At 44.4% G+C, this 22037-nt stretch overlaps 1 protein-coding gene across 2 annotated transcripts in view; it reads left to right on the top strand.

Annotated features, from left to right (window-relative positions):
* LOC126299619 (plasma membrane calcium-transporting ATPase 3) overlaps positions 1 to 22037 on the top strand; it is a 1680486-nt gene that overhangs the window by 353429 nt on the left and 1305020 nt on the right. For both annotated transcript variants that reach the window (XM_049991660.1, XM_049991657.1), the window contains exon 2: positions 2598 to 2670. The gene's annotated coding sequence lies outside the window, so the exon portion shown is untranslated. The remainder of the gene's footprint in view (positions 1 to 2597; positions 2671 to 22037) is intronic.

Raw genomic sequence — 22037 nt, 5'->3', positions numbered from 1 at the left:
ACAGAAAATTTAGTCTGTTAAAGTTCACAACTCATTTAGGATAATGACGAAGTACGATAGACATTCTAAATCTAACGAGACATGGATGTGTGTGATGTCCTTAGGTTAGTTAGGTTTAAGTAGTTCTAAGTTCTAGGGAACTGATGACCTCAGAAGTTAAGTCCCATAGTGTTCAGAGCCATTTGAACCATTTTTTTTCTAAAGGGACAATACGTAGGGAACAGATAGAGTCTAAGTTTCAAAACAGAATTTCCTGTGTCCGGCGAGGCCGAACAACAGACAAGTACAGAAATATTACGAAATGAAGAACCAGTCTTCCTGTCGAGGCAGCGTCTTCTGAACATAGGGCGAGGAGGCTGGCTCGCACGGCATTGCTGCATAGCGACGACTCCGGAGGTAGCTCCTGATTGTGGAAATGCAATAAGCATTCGACGCCTGGCCCACGAAGCTCGCTCGGCGGGAAATCGCTGCCTAGGCCTCGTGCGCGGCCCTAAATACAGCCCTCGCTGCCAGGTTACAATCAGTTTAGCTTCTTGTCACGTGGATGGCGTCCGTGGCGCCAACGCCCTTCGCTGCCGCCTTGGTCGCCCTGTGTTAGTCGAGTGTGCCACGGCAGCCGCCGAATATCTTCTGCAGGGATACAGGCTGCCTGCGCAGCTAGGATGTAGTTTGAGTTGCAGGCTGGGTAGCGCAAGGTCTGCTCATAGCAACTCTAAAGACCCATTCACTTTTTATGCTTTTAAGGAATAAAGCAAGCTTTCCCGCGCGTGTCCAATTCGTAGTACATGGCTCTCAGCGCAATTCGGTACCCTGTGTTGCACAATAACATTGTTGAGAGCAGTGTGTACACACAGCTACGTCAAACTGACTTTGATGCATAAGGGATTAGATGAACCGCAATGACACTACATTTCCCATTTAAGAGATTCGTAATTGGGATGTGGGATATCTGATACATGGTCAATACGGCTACGAGGGCTTACGCTTGTTGACTGGTTTCTGTTAGTATTATGAGGCCTCTGGCATATGTTAATCCTGCAACATCAGGGGAAAATATTATGACTGAAATACCGAGGATAGAGCCTCGCTTATTTTCCTTTTTTGGGTGGAACTTTGCAATTTCATATACATTGTGTCTTCGAGTAATCAATCAAAACTTTAAATCCCATTCGTAATTTATTGGACGATGTGTAGCACTTGTTGAGTTCCGTCATGATTTGTGTAGTGCACACCCATTCCCACCTCTGAGCCATTATCACACTTCATCTCCTCAGCGACCAACCCACGTACGTATTTATAGATAGGATTTATATCTAGGACAATTTTTTGTATCTCACAATATGCCAAGCCTTGTGGGCAATTTGCTGAATAGGGAACCATACAAAAATGATGTCAGTGTTGTTCCTATAGACCCAGGTTAATAATAAACTTAATTTACTCATTTTATAACTGTTTTAGACTTATAATTACCAGTTATCTTCCATGTATTATTTTTATTACTTTTCGTTCCTCTTCTTCGTCGAACGGCGTTTCTGCGCCGAATAGCGTTATCGTGATTTGTAGACTGGTATTCGGGAGTACCGATCTTCCAATCCTCCTCCATCAATCCTCTCTTAGGTTCCTCAAATGGTTCAAATGGCTCTGAGCACTATGGGACTTAACATCTGAGGTCATCAGTCCCCTAGAACTTAGCGCTACTTAAACCTAACTAACCTAAGGACATTACACACATCCATGCCCGAGGCGGGATTCGAACCTGAGATATTAGCAGTCGCGCGGATCCGGACTGAATCGCCTAGAACCGCTCGGCCACCGCAGCCGGCTTACTTTCCTCATGCTTCCACTGCATCTATTCACTCGAATGACAGCTGACGAAAGTATAATCGTACGTAGGTGAAGATTCTCCCGCTAGTTGCTAGTTCAATGCTTTTCTTAATGCCTCGAGGAATGCAAGCGTTACTTCGTGAACAGTCCAGAATACATCCATAGTCATTCAGTCCTACGAGAGAGTACGTTCATTGGTGATTTTTATATACGTTATTAGATAACAATATTTAGTCAGTTACATGTTCCACGGACCATTCATCCAATATAATATAATCACGTGAAATGAATTGTGTATAAGGATGAAGCGAAACGAAGTGTTTCGGGTGAATCTCCTGTCCTGGCACAATACCTACTCCTCCTGAATAGCACCAACGGTTCTGCTCACCTTACGGCACCATGTGGTGTGGGAATCAGCATTAAAAAGTCACACTATGCGACATGAAACAGATGTTTGAGAATTGGCACAGGACATTAGATGAGAGCTAGTAGTCTGGAACGTTGTGTCAGCAAGTGTGCTTTCCTTGCGAACAATTAATGGCCAAGAAAATTTCTTCCATCGAGGATTCAAACCAAGTAACTCCACGCCGTATTCGTAATAACGAAACAGACTACTATACACATCTTTAATATCACTTTTTGGTAGCCACTTATCTTTATTTCACTGCTTCTAATTTGGATCGCTTTAAGTCTTTGCCATTAAATTATATATTTGTTGTTTTAGTATTTGATATAATAAATGACTGAAAAAGTAATACGGTCTTTTTTTTCAGATCCCTATCCTTGATCCACTGGTATGGCCGTTCTCTAGCCACCTGGAGAGGAAGTGGACGTTTTGTAAGAGCGGTAAGTCGAACTTTGCTATAAATTACCGGTCAAAACTCACCAATTCTTACTTCAGGTAACACCCGCAGGTTTGGCGTAGGTGGGGTAGTTTTTGACGTGAAACAAGTCGAAACATGGTCTAACAGATAAGCTCACGAATAAGATCGTATCTTAAGATTTGCCACTTTAGGAGAAGGTAATTCACCCGATAGCTTCCCAAAATTATCGCAATTATTTCGGACGAATTTGTCGCGTCAGAGAAATACTGAAATTTTACTTAAAAGAGTTGCTAGCTGCGGTGAATATTAATCTTAAACCACATCAATAAATATACGTACAGACCCGATACTATAAAGGTGATCGTTGTACGATATCTTGTCCAGGACTGTGAAATACTGATATCGGTGAGTATAGAACTTATTCGGATTTCCTACTAACTTCTTTTTTTCTCTCTCTCGATCATAGGTCGTCTTCCTCTAAGGAATCATTAAAATGAAATACGAGTACAACAGTCGTGCACAGTAGTTTAGAATATAGGCAGAATTTCTTACAGCAAAGCGGCCGTGGTGAAACGCCGTATATTCAGGGAAGCAGCCAAATCGAAGAATCGAACGCGAACATCGAACCGGCGTAAGGCACTTCTTTGCGCTGCTGGTGGCTGATAAAAGGAAATTGAGCCAGCACCACACACTTACCCTGAGCAGTCTTGCTTAGCGTTCGTGTGCCAGCCTGGAGAATTGCTACACCAGTTCCAGCTTGCATCCGTCTCTCAAGGACATTGCCGTGTTTGTGTTACACAGGATTTTGTGAGTGCATACCATACGCTTTATCATTTATATACTGGATTGCACGAGGTCGTGCAGGAAAGTAATGCTTCCGAATTTTTTATGAAAAAACTCTTAAAGGTTTTAGATAACACAAACTTTTTTGACATTCTGCCCCTTTATTTCTCATGTCTACATATTTGCAGCCCTCTTCCGCTAGGGGGCTACTAATTGTAGCGTGTATCATGGCAGAGTGTAGTGTAGCTGTGTCCGTAATTGAGAAACAGCGATCTGTAACAGAGTTTCCTAGTCCTGCAACATCTGAAACAATTTGGTTCACTGTTATCGATCAGACTCCATGCAGTCCCTACTTATCCCCGTCCGATTATCATCCGTTTCCAAAATTTAAAGAACACCTTCGAGGACTTCACTTTGATAGTGAAGAAGCGGTGCATGCAGAGGTGAGGTCGTGGCTCTGTCAACAAATCAAACATTCTACATAACGGTATCACGAAAATTGTGTCTCGTTCGGAGAAATGTGCTCGTCGCCAAGGCGATTATCTTGAAAAATAAATATGAAGATATGAATGATAAAAATGTAGAATGTTAATAACGTTTATTTTATTTGAAAAGTTTTAAGATTTTTCATATAAAATACGTTTCCTTTACTTTACGTCTATGGTCACAAGCATTTGTTAACGGATTACCGGTTTCGGTCTATCATTACCATCATCAGATCTGTTTCATAAAAAAAGTCTTAATGCCACTATGGTTGCAGTACATTAGGACTTTGTTTTTCTGATGCGGATCTGATGATGGTCCTGGCCGGCCGCGGTGGTCTCGCGGTTCTAGGCGCGCAGTCCGGAACCGTGCGACTGCTACGGTCGCAGGTTCGAATCCTGCCTCGGGCATGGATGTGTGGGATGTCCTTAGGTTAGTTAGGTTTAAGTAGTTCTAAGTTCTAGGGGACTGATGACCACAGTAGTTGAGTCCCATAGTACTCAGAGCCATTTGAACCATTTTTTTTATGATGGTCCTGATACACCAAAACCGGTAATCTGTTAACAAAAGCTTGTGACCATAGACGTAAAGTAGAGGAAACTTATTGCATACACAGGTCACTGTTTTATTCAAGACAATGTCGCAACTTGTTTCATATAAAAAAATTCGAAAGCACTACTTTTCAGCACGCTCTTGTATAACGTAATTTATCTGCGGGGTTTTGGTCAGTAACTATAATTTGTTTCTCTCATTAGTTGTTCTGCAACGCACTATCATACCTCTAGTAAAATATAAGACATTCTCAGATCATTTAAAAAGTTGTTTTTTTCGCAATGAAAAGGATTCCGAAAAACAGTTACTTGACTTAAATCCAAGAGGAGTTTGTTTCTACTAACTCGGTTGATTTTCTTTGCTTAAATATAAACAAAAAACTCTACACTTCATTTGTCGTTAAAGAGAGTACGACAAAGTCCACAACAAGTAGATTCTCATGAATGTACAGAAAGTGCGGCCATATTTTTTTAAGTCGACAAAGGTGTAAATATCTCAGCAATCCACTCATCCCACAGCCATATCTTGATTAATCCTTGTAGTCTTGATGTAAAACACTGTTTAAAAATGTTGTTGATCGTACTTCCCTGTATTGATAATCGTCATCGGTATTTTAAAGTCAGAACGCTAATCCTAAATGCAACGTTGACGGAAGTAATGCTGTCGTATGGGGGGATTGCTATTACTTGCATCTGGGCAGCCAGCGTGTGATTCAGTGCTTCTGTCCTTTGATGAAGGGCTTGGGCCCACTCGCTGAAGCCACATTTCTCTGTCTGGATTCACCTCATTACTTGTCCAGCAGTGAATGAATAGTATATTTATGTTCCACAGTAACTATTTGTACATCGTTGCTCTACTATAACTCTCGCCTATAATACAGAACGAATCGAAAACAACGCAACAGCTCTTTCTGGTTCCGCACAGGGCACAGTACCTGTGTAGGTATTGGCCTAATACCGCATAGTATTCTCCACAATGGTCGCAGTGTATTGTACACACACCTATCGGTATTTATGGTTTGGTGGAAAAAGATTGGACCATTAAATTATGTTTCATGTATTACACACCGCATTCCGTTTCCACATCACACCGGCACTGTTGATGTGACTGATAACTAATTTTAGAACTCCAACGTTGGCTATTCTCTGTGTTCATGTACTCCGAAAAATGCAGCCACGCTTTATCAGAATAATTATTTCAATAAAAATAAATTTTTAATGTAACACGTTTTTAAATTGCACTACAAATTATTAAATAAGTTCTCCTAGCCCCGTGCAGATTCCTAACCCCACACAAAATTACCGAAATTGTACTTGTGAATCTTTAATAGCTATGAAAATACTTGTAAGACGTATAATGATTAACATGGGGCTCATGTAATACGTAACTGATGTTGAATAGTTCACCTCCTAACTACTATCTATTGCATGTGCACACATTTTTCGTTATAAATCGTAGAAGTTCTGCAAGGGGCTAGAAGAAATTATTTTATACTTTCTAGTCCAATCTAAAAGGTGTTATATTAAAAATTTATTTTTCCTTAATCAATTATCTTCTACCTTTTCGTCTTGTGCGTATGAAATTTTTCAATGGGTTTTAAACATTTTAATAAGATGGTATAAAGATATACTAGCTTTTTACACAAGGCTCCGCTCATGCATGCGTATATCACACATATTTCACATGTTTCCTTCTCCTCCTCTCTCTGTCCGCGCCAGTGCGCAGGTGCTGCCGTCCCTTCTTCGACAGGAAGCCGATGCACTTTCCCAGCAGGGCACTGCACGTCCACATCGACTGCTGCAACTTAACGTCCTCTTCGTGGTGTACAACAACTGCTCTCGCCACCGAGATCACCATACCTCTTGCCAACTGAACACTTACAGGACATGGTGGTGAAGCGGGAACTTACTCGTTCTCCAGAGGCTTCCAGAACCATTCTCCAACTGCAACAGAAGGTGCAAGAACTTGCGAGTCAATTGGAGAATGCCATTCGGCACCTTTATGATCGTTTGCATGCGAGAATATATGCTTGCGTGTCGGCCAGAAGTACACTCCTGGAAATGGAAAAAAGAACACATTGACACCAGTGTGTCAGACCCACCATACTTGCTCCGGACACTGCGAGAGGGCTGTACAAGCAATGATCACACGCACGGCACAGCGGACACACCAGGAACCGCGGTGTTGCCCGTCGAATGGCGCTAGCTGCGCAGCATTTGTGCACCGCCGCCGCCAGTGTCAGCCAGTTTGCCGTGGCATACGGAGCTCCATCGCAGTCTTTAACACTGGTAGCATGCCGCGAGAGCGTGGACGTGAACCGTATGTGCAGTTGACGGACTTTGAGCGAGGGCGTATAGTGGGCATGCGGGAGGCCGGGTGGACGTACCGACGAATTGCTCTACACGTGGGGCGTGAGGTCTCCACAGTACATCGATGTTGTCGCCAGTGGTCGGCGGAAGGTGCACGTGCCCGTCGACCTGGGACCGGACCGCACCGACGCACGGATGCACGCCAAGACCGTAGGATCCTACGCAGTGCCGTAGGGGACCGCACCGCCACTTCCCAGCAAATTAGGGACACTGTTGCTCCTGGGGTATCGGCGAGGACCATTCGCAACCGGCTCCATGAAGCTGGGCTACGGTCCCGCACACCGTTAGGCCGTCTTCCGCTCACGCCCCAACATCGTGCAGCCCGCCTCCAGTGGTGTCGCGACAGGCGTGAATGGAGGGACGAATGGAGACGTGTCATCTTCAGCGATGAGAGTCGCTTCTGCCTTGGTGCCAATGATGGTCGTATGCGTGTTTGGCGCCGTGCAGGTGAGCGCCACAATCAGGACTGCATACGACCGAGGCACACAGGGCCAACACCCGGCATCATGGTGTGGGGAGCGATCTCCTACACTGGCCGTACACCTCTGGTGATCGTCGAGGGGACACTGAATAGTGCACGGTACATCCAAACCGTCATCGAACCCATCGTTCTACCATTCCTAGACCGGCAAGGGAACTTGCTGTTCCAACAGGACAATGCACGTCCGCATGTATCCCGTGCCACCCAACGTGCTCTACAAGGTGTAAGTCAACTACCCTGGCCAGCAAGATCTCCGGATCTGTCCCCCATTGAGCATGTTTGGGACTGGATGAAGCGTCTTCTCACGCGGTCTGCACGTCCAGCACGAACGCTGGTCCAACTGAGGCGCCAGGTGGAAATGGCATGGCAAGCCGTTCCACAGGACTACATCCAGCATCTGTACGATCGTCTCCACGGGAGAATAGCAGCCTGCATTGCTGCGAAAGGTGGATATACACTGTACTAGTGCCGACATTGTGCGTGCTCTGTTGCCTGTGTCTATGTGCCTGCGGTTCTGTCAGTGTGATCATGTGATGTATCTGACCCCAGGAATGTGTCAATAAAGTTTCCCCTTCCTGGGACAATGGATTCACGGTGTTCTTATTTCAATTTCCAGGAGTGTAGTACTAGTGCATCTGCTTGGGCACACTTTACTGTGAAACGTGTGTTTCATTTGGCATCTACATCTAAATCTACATGGATACTCATAAAATCACACTTAAGTGCCTGGTAGAGGGTTCATCGAACCACCTTCACAATAATTCTCTGTTATTCCAATCTCGAAGTGTGTGCGGAAAAAACGAGCACCTGTATCTTTTCGTGCGAGCTCTGATTTCCTTTATTTTATTACGATGACAGTTTCTCAATATTTCTCCCTGTATCAGCGTCAACAAAGTACTTTTGCATTCGAAGGAGAAAGTTGGTGATTGAACTTTCATGAGAAGATTCCGCTGCAACGAGAATTTAATCATGTCCACACCAAATCCTGTATTATGTCAGTGACACTCTCCCCCCTATTTCGCGATAATACAAAACGTGAAGCCCTTCTTTGAACTTTGTGTTGTCCTCATCATTTCATCATCATTCGGGAAGTGACGAGATTGAAACTGGGAAGATTTGGAACTTGTACGGGGGCTGATGACCTCAATGTTGAGCGCCCCACAAACCAAAATTATCATGTTTGAATTTTCTCGACGTACTCCTTTAATTATAGTGTGTAAGAATCCCACACCGCGCAACAGTATTCCAAAAGTGGACGGACAAGCGTATTGTACACAGTGTCTTTAGTAGATCTGTTACATTTTCTAAGCGTCCTGCCAATAAAAAGCAGTGTTTGGTTTGCCTTCCCCACGACTTTTTCTATGTGTTCTTTCCACTGTAAGTTTTTCGTAATTGTAAACCTAGGTATTTAGCTGAATTTACTGTCTTGTACCCAATCACAGCAAGTTCTATCTCAGCTGCATGACTATATTGCTCCACATTATTGTAAAAGCTACTGTAATGTGTATTACCTTACCGTCTGGGGTTTCTGACACAGTGACGTGATTACGGAGATTTAATATTTCATCCTGAGTTGTCTGTTGTGGTTCTCGGTCCGAAGACTCCCTCGATGCCTCTGTCCATGCCAGTCTATCCTGAGTAGTCCCTTCATCTCCGTACAACTGATGCAACCCACATCCACTTAAATGTGCTTACTGCATTCAGGCCCTGTGGTTTCTACTCCCACCCTTCCTTCCATTAAGAAATCAACCATTCCTCAATGAAAGTGCCCTGTCAACCTATCCCACTGTTCAGCAAAGCTGTGCCATAAAAGTCTTCTCCCCATAATTCATCCCGTTGCTCTTTATTAATTACCCTATCCACATACCTAATCTGCAGAATTTTCCTGTAGCACGACACAAAAGCTTCTATTCACATCATGTAAACAATGTTTATAGCCCTTGTTTCAATGCCATGTAAGGCTACACTCCAGAGAAGTATTTTCTGGAAACAGTTCCTATCAGTTATATTTATATTCGATGTTAACAAATTTTTCTTTTCCAGTAAAACATTTCATACTCTTGGTTGTCTCCGTTTCATGCCCTCTTTACAACAAACATCGCTAGATATTATTCCGCCCAAATACAAATAGTCATCAACTACTTTCACCGACTCATTTCATAACCTAGTTCCTCAAAATTATATTGTGAGCTCCTATGTCGCAACAAGTCGGCTATGGTTGTATTCCACAATATTTTGGTTGGTATCCGTTAAGGGAAAGTATTTTTTTCAACAGCATATACAGAGTTTTCCTTATAGCAACATAGTTTGATTCTATTGCACCACTGATGGATCCGATGAAGGAACTCATTTGCACGTTTCACACCACTGCCAACAGGTCATCAGCGTATATGACAACACTACCCGTTTGAGCGTTATTATTCAACATCCTCAAGCGCCATTCAGGATCAATAATCAGAATATACGTCTACCGACCCATCCTTGCAAGGTATTTTTGGTCATTCATTTTATTCAGAAAGATCTCCTCGCATTCACTCAGCACCCTCTGCCAACTAGTAAACACAAATGCTGTAATAGAATGCATACGCTTCTCAGAGATTTCGATACCGAGTAAAATAAATCCAATCGTGCAAATATGGCAGGCCATTAAAAATTTTGGAAGATACCAACCGCATACAAACGCCTGACAAAAAGCAAATGAATCACCCAGCAGACATGGTCGGATGTCATTATAACTTCATACGATTACCCGCTATTAGCTGGTGTGTAAACTATTTGAGCCGTGCGGAGTGGCCGAGCAGTTTAGGGCGCTATGTCACAAATTGCGCGGCCCTTCCGCCGGAGGTTCGAGTCCTCCCTCGGGCATGGCTGTGGGTGTTGTTCTTAGGATAAGTTAGTTTAGGTTAATTTAAGTAGTGTGTAAGTCTAGGGACCGATGACCTGAGCAGTTTTATCCCTTAGGAATTCACACACGTTTTACCATTTTTGTAAACTATTGGAGTTGCAAGCCTCTGTAACAGATAACAATGGCCACCAGGATGGATTAGTGTTGTGAGTGTTTAGTGTTGTCACCAGGCCTTGTACGACATACAAGCGGCGTGATCAGCGTCAAATGTTGAGTGATCGTTGTGGAGAACATAGAGATGTTGCGAACTCATGTGATGCAGCGTTGTCAACACCTGACAGAATTTACAAGGCGCCTCATTGTAAATCTCCATTTGCCCAGCTGGTCGAATCGCGAAATATTCAGATTTATGGTGCATTATTCAGATGTGGCAATGAGCCGGTGTTCAAATGGTTCAAATGGCTCTGAGCACTATTGGACTTAACATCTGTGGTCAGCAGTCCTCTAGAACTTAGAACTACTTAAACCTAACTAACCTAAGGACATCATACACATCCATGCCCGAGGCAGGATTCGAACCTGCGACCGTAGCAACTGCACGGTTCCGGACTGAGCGCCTAGAACCGCTAGACCATCGCGGCTGGCAATGAGCCGGTGTCGGATTGTATGGGAGCGTGAGGACATGCATACTCATCGTCTAGGTTCTGGTCGACCACGTGTGACCACAACAAGAGAGGATCGCCGTATTGCGCAACAAGTACCTAGCAACTCCAAATATGCGCCTGCCATCCGAGAACAAAATTAATAGCGGATTCCCGGCAAAATTTCTAGGCCATTCCCCATCACTGGTAGGAGACAAGCAGCAGCTTCAGTTACCGTTCGATGCGTAGGCTGCTGTTAACACCACAATACAAACGACTGCGTTTGGATTCGAGCAGTGGCGTCGTATTTTGTTCAGCCACGAGTCGCGATTCTCTCTATCCATCATGACCATCGTCGGCGAGTATAGCTGGGACCTGGATAGGGATCCCATTTTTATAACATTTTGGAGAGGGTGTTGGTGTTACTCCTGGTGTTATGGTGTGAGAAGACATAGGAGACGACTTCTGGTCGTGGCTAGCAGTGACTGAAGGAAATCTGAGAGCAAAACTGTACGTCACGGACATCCTGTGTCCGCAAGGGTTACCTCTAATGCGACAGTACCATAGTGTAATTTTTTTAAAAAGACAATGCTCGTCCACATAATATGGAACGAGTCTCTATGTACTGTCTGCGTGATGTACTCCCGTGGCCAGCTGGATCTTTAGATCGGTCCTCTATAGAACATGTGTGGAACCACCTCGGAGCCGGCCGGCGTGGCCGTGCGGTTCTAGGCGCGTCAGTATGGAACCGCGTGACCGCTACGGTCGCAGGTTCGAATCCTGCCTCGGGCATGGATGCATGTGATGTCCTTAGGTTAGTTAGGTTTAAGTAGTTCAAAGTTCTAGGGGACTGATGACCTCAGAATTGAAGTCCCATAGTGCTCAGAGCCATTTGAACCACCTCGGATGTCAACTTCATCCCAGAGCTATTTCCCAGAATATCAAGGGCCATTTGCGACAGTTGTGGGCCAGATTGCCTCAGAGGAAGATACAAAGGCTTTATGACATCCTTCCCAGCCGAATCAGTGCATGCATCCAGACCAGAGGGAGGTGGAACGTCACACTGATAAATGGGCTCCTATTGCCAGCTTATTCATAAATTTCAGTTGCCATCGTAATTACTGAAGTAACGTCACACACCCTCCCAACCTGTCAAATTTATTTTCGTTTCCTCTTCCGCTACTCAGAGCTTCAGTTCTTTTTAATCAGCGTATTTACTCGGTGTGGTGGTAAGTACCCCAAGCGTTTGATTTTTTCGGCCGCCATTTGATAATAACCATAATAATAATAATTGTGATAGTAATAACTGATTTATAACTAGTGGTTTGGGCTGTGGGCTGTGGAATAGAATGATTAGTGAGACAGAAGGACACGCGAATGCAGGTGACAGGGAAATCTAGAAGGCTGGTAAAACTGAGTAAATTGCTTTGATTCTTTAAAAGTTGGTATGAAATGCTTGTAAGAAAGTAGATTGATAAATTGGAATGAGTTTCTTTCAATTCGAACTTGAAGACAAGGCAAGGGAAGAAAATACTGTACAGAGACAAGAAATGAGAATGCCTTTCGCTGTTATTCGACAACAAAATATCTTATTATATGATGTTGACGAAGTTACTGGACGAAAACATAAATATCTCAGTTTACCATTAAATCGACTACGAAAGGTCACAAGAAAGCACAGGGACGCTAGTTCCACAAGCTGTTACCTGTGACCTAATACGTTTCTCAGAGCTTTTTGTTTTGCGGGTGTATAAGATTAGTATATCGGGCAGATTCGATTTTGCAGGCCTACTGCCTTTGTAATGATGATAGGTACTCAAGGGATTCCAGGAAATGCTACTGTCCATCCAACCTAACTGCGAGTACAGCGAAGAGACAGAGGTAAACAGCTGCATGTCACAAACATGTCTCGTGCAAACACTGTTAATTAGCTTAAGTTGTCACATGTCTTCACATTAACTACCGTCTTCAGCTGCATCACAGTAATGAATACTCAACATAACAAATAATAGCATAAGCATCTGTTTAAATTAAGTGTGAATGAGTTCTAAAAATTTTATAAAAGCACACAGACCAACGCCTTGATGAATTCTACGTCCTTTTTGTTTCACAGGTATTGTGCTCGTCCATGAAAGCAATGACTTTTTAATAATGTAATGAAATACGTCCAGATGATTTGTAAGGAAGCACTCGCTTGTCTGCTGAAATATTAAAATTACGTGGAGTTTCTTGCAGTCAGTCGGAAGATCAATTCGCCATTCATTCGCGTAGTAGCAACGTTTCATTTCCTCGCGTTTGGTACTTAAGTATTGCTGGAGGTAATCGTTGCGAAAATAATATTCACGGGGCGACAGAGAGGACGAGACAGAGCAAGAAAAGCAATTAACATTGGACCTTGGGGCACTCCTGAGAGAATTAACTTTCAAGACAACTGTCCAGTTCCACTGACAGTGCATTTAAGAGTGTTGTCCATTAGCTGTCTACCAACTTATGTATGCTAATAGACATAATAGCTGTCTCATTTGCTCTATTAAAATATTAACGCTAAGGAATCAAAGTTAATTAACTTTGAATGAAAGATATTTTTCTCACTTTCGCTTTGAAAGTACTTTATTGGCTAATAAGATGAGCATTAGGCATAATGTATGTTTTTCTACAAGACATAGATGAGCTGGGCGCGCATAAGTCGCGATGTCCGCTGAATTACGAGTGTTTCAGCGAACTGGAGGAAGCGGCAGAGAGCAGCCGTTGGAACAGCATCGTTAGCGAAAGGGCCGGCGCCTCGTAAAGCCGCTGGATAAATAAACGCCTAATGAGCGCACTCGCCTATCTGATCTATTTTCTGGACGAGACAAAGCGAACTGCACGCTATGTGAACTGGATGCGAGCATTGCCGTGGTGAAAGCATGCAAACTACATCACGCTGTGGCATTTTCGTGTTCAGTAAAATCATTACGCTACTTGCAAGCCAACAAAAAGCTTTTATCTGAGCTGGAGTTGCACTGGCTGTTTTATTGATCGCGACTGTTCGCAAAAACTCCTGTAGTGAAGTGGATAGATTCCCTTCTGATGTAATTCCTAATTAGTTCAGTATACTAAGCGTTTCGACATTAGGACCTGGTCATCAAGAGTTTTCTCATGTACATAAACGCACAGTGTGTCCGGGTTAAACATACAATAATATAAAATCTAATAACTTTAGATGTACAGAGTGTTCCGCAATGTTTTGACGTTTTCAAATTTGAACTACACACAAACTGATCACGAAAGGAAGTTGCATATTTTACACGAGATACAACATTTATTCATAAAACTTCCTGGCAGATTAAAACTGTGTGCCCGACCGAGACTCGAACTCGGGACCTTTTTTTTTTTTTTTTAGTGCTCAGAGCCAAGCCACTCGTATACCCTTGGTGACTGCACGACACAAAGCTTAACGCCTCACCTTCTTTTTGCTTTGTCTTTGCTGACATACATTTTGTTGTACTACCGCATAAATTGTGTCTATAATGTCCATATGTTGACAAAGAGTAGCTAATTAGAAAATTAATTAATTAAGGAAATGAAGAAAACTGAAAATGCCCAAATGAAAGGCACGAAGACATTGCGGATAGTACAGATACAAAAGAAACATGCTCCTGTAGTAATGAAATGAAATGAAATTCGTGTCGGGGGGACACCTGCTCACAACCCGACGTTCGATAGAGCAAGAGAGCTATCTATCGACTCGTTCTCCAGACGTTGGTGTAAGACTGGGTCGTCTTCTCGAAATTAACTAAGGGTCCGTAAGTGTGATCGATGTTTATCTCGGCTTCTTCGTCTATCTCATCTCCCACCCGTCACACCCCTTCTGGCCGGCGGGTCGGTAAATGTAAGTCGCAAGTAATTAGCGAAGTCTTGCCCATACCTCTTATGCTGTTACAACTTCGTGTGTCCATCCAGGAGAAAATGCCAAAAATCAATTTTGTCCTTTTCCGATTCGTTATAAACGTAGCTTACCACCATTCCCCGTACCCATGTCACTGCATTGGTTTTTTGGACCGGAAAATAAGATTCTTGGGGGAAAAAAAGTGTGTCTGACGAAATTGTGTGAGGGGCGGAGCGTAACAGGAATGCCAATATCTGTTGTGCCAACTGCCACACTGGAGCCGTCCCACTTCATGCTAAACGATGCTCATCAGTGTCCACTGTTGCGCAGCCGAAACATAGTGGAGTGTCTGCCAAATGAATAGCGTGCCGCCGTTGATTCGTTGCGAACTTCCTATTTACCACCACATACCATGTTGAGCGTACCGACGTTGGGAGGTAAACGTTCCGTATAACGCGCCATATCTGTCGCCAGTTCTTGTCTGGGTACTTCTTTTCCAGGGTATTCCTGGGGCACCGGCGCAGTAAGAGTTGGTATACATCTCGGGTCGTCGGTGGTAGTCGTGTTGTTGGGAAGGAATCTCTGACATAGCTAAGCTCAAAAAAAAAAAAAAAAAAAAAAAAAGACCTGAAATGTGACAGCTTCGGTGAGATATGGCCCACATTGACTGGGGGCAGCATTGAAGTGGGCTCTAGTACATCGGCCAACGCACCCGAGATATTGCGAAATTGACCGCGCCACTGTCGGAAAATCGTACTGACGAATAACGCCCGAACCTTTTCATAGACGTTCACTAGACCAAGTCCACCCTCTCTAGGTGGTAGCGTAATCGTTGTGTATTGGGTCTTAAATAGGTGTCCCACACTCACGTAGTTTCCGAAAGTTGCTTGTATCCGTGATGCCATTGTGCGCGTTAAAGGCAGACATGCGCTACGTGAGTGAGTCTCGGTGCTAGGTATACGTTAACATAGGTCACCCTCTGAATCATATCCTACGCTCTTAATTTCTGTAACAGCACCAGTGTCCGCATCAGCTTCAATATGCGTCGGTAGTTATCCTCCCCCGGTTGTAACCCTCGACCGACATTCATGCAGCGTGATTTCTGTAGATTAAGCACGCTTCCTGCCGCCATCCCGTATCTCTGTATCCATGCCAACACCGTAAGTACTTCTTCGCCTGTCCGTGCCACCATCATCACATCGTCAGCATAAGCGCGGCAATGAAAGGTCAGTTGTGGCAACGGCACTCCCTCCAACCGTCTTCGTAGACCATATAGACAGGGTTCCAAAGCCACTGCATACAAAAATATCGAAAGGGGGCACCCTTGACGAACTGACCTTGAAATAACAATGTAGTTAGTGCCCCGTCCATTCACCGAGACCTTTGATTGAACGCCCTGTGACAGTCGCATGATCACTAGAATGAAGGCCTGTGGGATTCCCAATCTTCCCATCACCGCATGCAAAAAGGTGTGATCCACTCTGTCGAACGCGTGATCGAAGTCAATAGCGACGAGTGCTCCGTGCGTTCGGCATGCCGCTACTAATGCGATGATATCTCGGTAGTCATCGAGCGCCGTATGTACGTTACTCTTACCGCCGAGGCAAGTTTGATCCATGAGGAGTCTATCAGAAATTGAAGACCGTAGGCGAGCCCCAAGGATGCGCGCGAAAATCTTATAGTCGCAGTTCAAGAGAGTGAGTGGCCTATAATCTCCTGGCCTCCTGCCACCACATGGTTTGGGTATTTGGATGATGATACCCGCCGTGAATTCGGCAGGTATCTCAGTCTGTGGTAACAGGAGTTCGTTGTACATCTGAATCCAGGTCCGTCCCATGAGGTACGCAAAGGCGCGGTAAAATTCAATTGGGAAGCCGTCCTGTCCTAGGGACTTGTTCGGAGACCTCCTGGCAATTGCATCTGTCAGCCCGTCCTCTGTTATCGCTGTGATCAAAGTCTCTGCATCCAGTGGTGGTCCTCTATCTGGCATTTCCGAGATGACATCATGTAGTGTCTCGTGGTTCACTTGTACAGGTCCATATAACTGGCGGAAATAGTCAGTAAACACATGAACAATATCACGCTGGTTCACAACTTGCTGGCCAGTTTCTAAGATTAGTTCCCTGATCAATGTCCTGCGTCGTCGTTGGCGTTCACGTACTATGTGGTGCATAGAGGGGGTTTCGGCAGTAACTGTGTCCGCCAATCTCGCCCGGACCATTATACCTTCCATTCTTTGTCTCGTCAGCTGTAATAACTTGGCTTTTATCCTACGCATGGCCGTGTGCCTTTCTGGCGATATTTGTTGGGTCATCAGCTCCCTCAGGGCTGTAAAATAAAAATCAGCCGTCGTGCGGTTCCACTGCGATTTGTCCTGTCCGTATCGTATCAACGTTCTCCGTAACGTTGGTTTTGCGCATTTGATCCACCACTGGAGAACCGAGGTGTATGCTCGTTGGCGGCGAACGCAGATCTCCCAGGCCGCTTCGATCGACCGGCGACATTCAGTGTCACGTAAAAGTGAACAATTCATTTTCCAGGGACCGTTACTCCGCCATATCTTCTGACGCGTTAGTGAAATCGTACAGACGTACGCCATATGATCAGTAAAAGCCGCCGGCCAGATTTCGGCATCCAGTATCGCTGTTCGTAGAGCTCGTGTCACATACACTCTATCAAGTCTACTCGCCGAGTATCCCGTTACAAACGTGTAATCTGGTCTGTCGCCATGCTGCAGTTCCCAGGTATCCAGAAGCGCCATTTCGGTAATCAACACACGCAGTTGCATGCATCGTACGTAATGAGGTACTTAGTCCTTTTTGTCGACGACACAATTAGAGTCGCCGCCCACTGTATAGTTATCATAGTGTCCAGCCAACAACGGTGCTATCTCTTCGGTGAAAAAGGTCGCCCTTTCTCTTCGTTTTGTGGAGCCGGATGGCGCGTATAAATTGATGAAACGAACGCCGTCCACAGTGATCGCTATGCCACGTGCCGAAGGGAGAGACATGACGTCCTCCAGTCCTATTCCTTCCCTGGTGAGAATCGCCATACCGCATCCACTTTCATCGTGCACTGAATAATGTGCCTCGTAGCCGTAGAACTCTGGCGGCGATGTGAAACGCACTCCTTGTAGGAGTACAATATCCACGTCCACAGCGCGCAACATATCTTTCAGCATTTAAATGTTAAGTGGTGTCCGAATGCCATTAATGTTTGTCGTGGCAATGCGGTACGCCTGGCGTGTGTTCATTAGTTGTAGGGCGGTGTCATTTATCTGCAACCCCGGCGCTCCTCACCACACTAAGTTGTTCAACATTTCCCGACCCCTCCCGGCCTCTGGCCAGGACTATCCTCAATCGTCGCGTTCGTATTTTCATTCTGTTCCTGTGGGTCCGTTTCTTGCGCCCAGTCCCCCAGCATATTTCCGGAACTGGTCCAAGGATGGGAGGCAACGATGTCACCGCTCTGATGTTGGGCAATTGTCATCTCCACTTCTGCCTTCCGGCCACCAGAAGGAGAATTCAAGTTATCGTCGCTGTGTAATTCCTGCACCGTCATCTCGGTATCTGTTGAATCCACTGGTCTCAGGTCGATACTGTCGTTGTCGTCCACTGTCTGGAACACTTGATTCTTGATAAACCTTCACAGGAAAAAACCAAGACTCGTAATGGCTTGGCTTCTAGGGGGCCGAGCAATCGATGGACTACCTCTCATAATCCAGCGATATGGGAACCCATGATTTAAGAAATCCCTCAAAATGTTCGCAGAATGGTATGGTGGCCATCTTGTTGAAAGTTCACGTCACGAGGAAGGTGTCGTATAGCATACAGCTAAAACATGTCTACTTACGTGGTTGTTTTAACTGTTGGTTCCGTGAAGAAAAATGTGTCTAAAACCCTGACCTTCAACAGGCCACAACACACATTCAGTTCAGGAGAGTCACGATCACACTCTGTCACTTCTTGGAGGACAATTTTGAGTATTTACCGTACCAGAATCGTGGAATGTAGATTCGTCGGAGAAACAGACGAAACCGAGGAATGCCTCATTTTCATCCATTTTGCCAGAATTGTCTCCATGAAGGGCTTCCGTTGTGGCCTCTCCTCCGGCCTGATTTTGGGAAGAAGCTACAAGTTTGTACTTCCATAGGCGCAATCTTTCATGGACGACATCGTATACTGCCGAACGAGGTACCTATAACTGGTTACTTGCTTGTCGGATTGGTTTACGAGGGCGCACGGATTAATTCAACAGTAACCTCCGAAACTACGTGCTTGGCGTGGTGGCCCGACATCGAAAGTCCCAGTTTTCCGATGCTGCTTGTCCAATTCCTTGAGTGTTACGTAACTGAGAACATCGCCAATTGGTCACAGTCCGTACTCACGCCGAAACCGACGTCATACCAGTATGACAAACCGTAGCTCCGCGAGGGAAGGCACGCAGAACGCCTCCTACTGGAGAGTCCACATGGCTACTCACGCGCGTTCACATGAAAAGCAGCTAGGCGCATACACACGAGGCGCCAACTGCCGTAAGGACAGGAAACATTTTGAGTTACCGTACCATACTTCTAGAAGCAAACCGTCAAATAATAACTCAATTACGTCTCAAATTATTAAATTTTATATTATTATATCTGTAATCTGAACATCCTGTGCTTGCCTTAAGAACGTTATGCTTTACATCACTCTTCAGTTTGATATTGCATCAGTCCAATATTTTAGAACCTCAATGAGGTAAAAGTAGTGGACTGAATCCGGATCCGACACATTGTACTGTATTGTATTGTATAGAACTGGGGATCTAGAAAAGACGGAGAGGCTTCGTCCCTGCCGTAGCCGTGAGTGGTTCACAACCCCACAACAGGCTACAGGAGTCCACTCACCCCACCGCCGCCCAGGGTTATTGTTTGGTTCGGCCCCCAGTGGACTGATTAGATCTTTCACCTGAATCACATCACAATTGTTTTTTCGTGCACAATTTATATATTTTACACTATGGCTAAATTGAAGGTTGCTACCAATTACAAAAATACTTAATAACTTACTCTGAAGTACATAAACAACAAAGTAACATATTTAAATTATATACTAAGATTTGCAGAGTGCACTCCATCCTGGTAGAAGGAAATTTGTTGTTGGGAAGAGGGAGCGTGGGGAAGGGGGAGGGGAGGGCTCAAAATTGTACAGGAGGACTAATGCTTGGCTACAGTAATCGTATTAAAATGGATGTAGGTTGCAGTAGTTACGCAGGGATGAAGTGGCTTGCAGAAGACACAATAGCGTGGAGAGTTTCATCGAACTACTTGTTGGACTGAAGACTCCAATTTCAGAAAGCTGCTTAAGATAAAGACAACTTTGGTCCTACATCTGCGTATATATCCCGAAAATTATTGTGCAGTGAGTGGTCGAGCGTTATTCGTACAAATCTCATCAGTTCTATTTTTCCCATTCGCATGTTGAGAAGGAGGAGGGAGGGGAGGGGGGTCATAGAGTATGGCTGGCTACTCGTATATGCCCTCCACACCCGCTCTGATAACTGTCAACCTGTTTTATCATCCCTACGAGAAATATGCGAAGGCGACAGTAGAACTGGTGCACAATCTTCCTTGAGTTTTAGCTCTCTAAATTTATCCAACAGGGTCCCGCGAGAACAAGGTCACCTTTGTTCCAGAGATTCACATGTAAATTCACCTAGCGTCTCTATTACACTTTCGTATGAGCTATCCTGTCCTGTAACGATCCCAACAGAACGACTCTGAATCCCTTAGATGCCTGCGGTCGGACCTTACTGATACCAAACGCTGGAGACAGACTCTAAAACTAGTCGCAGCTACGTCTTGTATGCTCTTTCTTTTACGGGTGCACCACATTTTTCACCACTTCATTAAGAAATTTTTCCATATTTCAGGCAAGTGACCATTCAGATTAGGAACAGGATACAATTTTTGAAATCTCTTGATCGCGAATTAATTTATTCTCCGTTACGTGTTTCAGTACACCATCAGCAGAAAACAGGTGTATAGCTAACAAGATGTAAGTTATAAGAAATGATAATAAAATTTGTTTGTTCCTCCATGATACAGAAATTTGTCTTCATACTTACAACAAAATAAGAAGCAAAGCTCAAACGAGTCACGGAAATAAGACTCTCATACATATGTAGTCAAGTGCCAAACTGCTCATACACCGATAATGTACCAGCGAAGTAAACATTACACGCCGGATGGCGTTAAAAGTCATACAGAGGATAAATTGAATATCAGAGAATGTGTCCACTATGAAAAAACTGAAGCAACGTATCGATTAACTTTTACATGAAGTCTAAAGTAAAGGAATGCCATACAGGTGTAATACATTACAATGCCACGGTAATAAGCTATTATGAAGAATTTGTATCACGTAAATGTTGACAGTACGTACAGCGCAAAGGCAGGTATCAAGATAATATTAACTGCAAATTATTTCTTACACTGTAGCAGGGCTTGATGAACAGCAATGCGTCCGAATATTTTATAAGAAAATTCTTAAAGCTTTTTAAATAAAAAGAAACTTTTTTAACATTCTATATCATTATTCTTCATGTCTATATACTTAGAAAGTAGGCATCCTGGCGACCAACACATTTCTCCCAACGAGAGACCAGTTAGTTGATACCGGCACAGTAGAATGTTTGACTTTGTTAATGGACCCATAACCTCACTTCTGCTTGCACCGCTTCATTACTATCATAGTGAAGTTTTCGAAGGCGTTCTTTACGTTTTGGAAACAGATGGAAATCGCATGGGGTGAAGTCGGGGCTCTGTGGAAAATGATTGATGACTGTGAACCAAAGGCGTCGGATTGTTGCAGATGTCGCAGGGCTCGTGTGTGGTCTGGCATTATTCATGTTGAAGGAGAGTGTGCTCCATGAGTGGACGAACAGCTGGATCACCGATATTGTTATGTTACATAATACCACGTTTCACGCAACAATTTGGAGCCCTCTAACGGCAAACGGTTGTAACTTGCGTCACCAAAGCGCGAAAGTAGACCGAGTAATATGCATGACACTTACGAGGCGTATTCCGAAAGTAAGGTCTGATCGGTCGCGAAATGGAAACCTCATTGAGAATCAAAAGTGTTTTATTTGCAATAGTTAGCCACATCTTCCAGCAAAGTCTCTATATAGTCGCCGCTTCGTCTGAGACGTTGGTTGTAGCGTTGCACCAACTTTCCAATTCCATCGTATAGAAGGCAGCCGCCTGCAGTTTCCGCAAATTCTCTACATTGATCTGCAGTTCACTGTCTGTGCCAAAACGTTCACTTCGTACCCACCGGCTCATGATAACAGAGATGAAAATCAGAGGGAGCAGTTTGGAGGGC

This window comes from Schistocerca gregaria, chromosome X (genome assembly GCF_023897955.1).
Source record: "Schistocerca gregaria isolate iqSchGreg1 chromosome X, iqSchGreg1.2, whole genome shotgun sequence".
Taxonomy (NCBI): Eukaryota; Metazoa; Arthropoda; class Insecta; order Orthoptera; family Acrididae; genus Schistocerca; species Schistocerca gregaria.
Note: the sequence above shows the minus strand (reverse complement) of the source record. Positions and strands in the feature narration are given on the sequence as shown.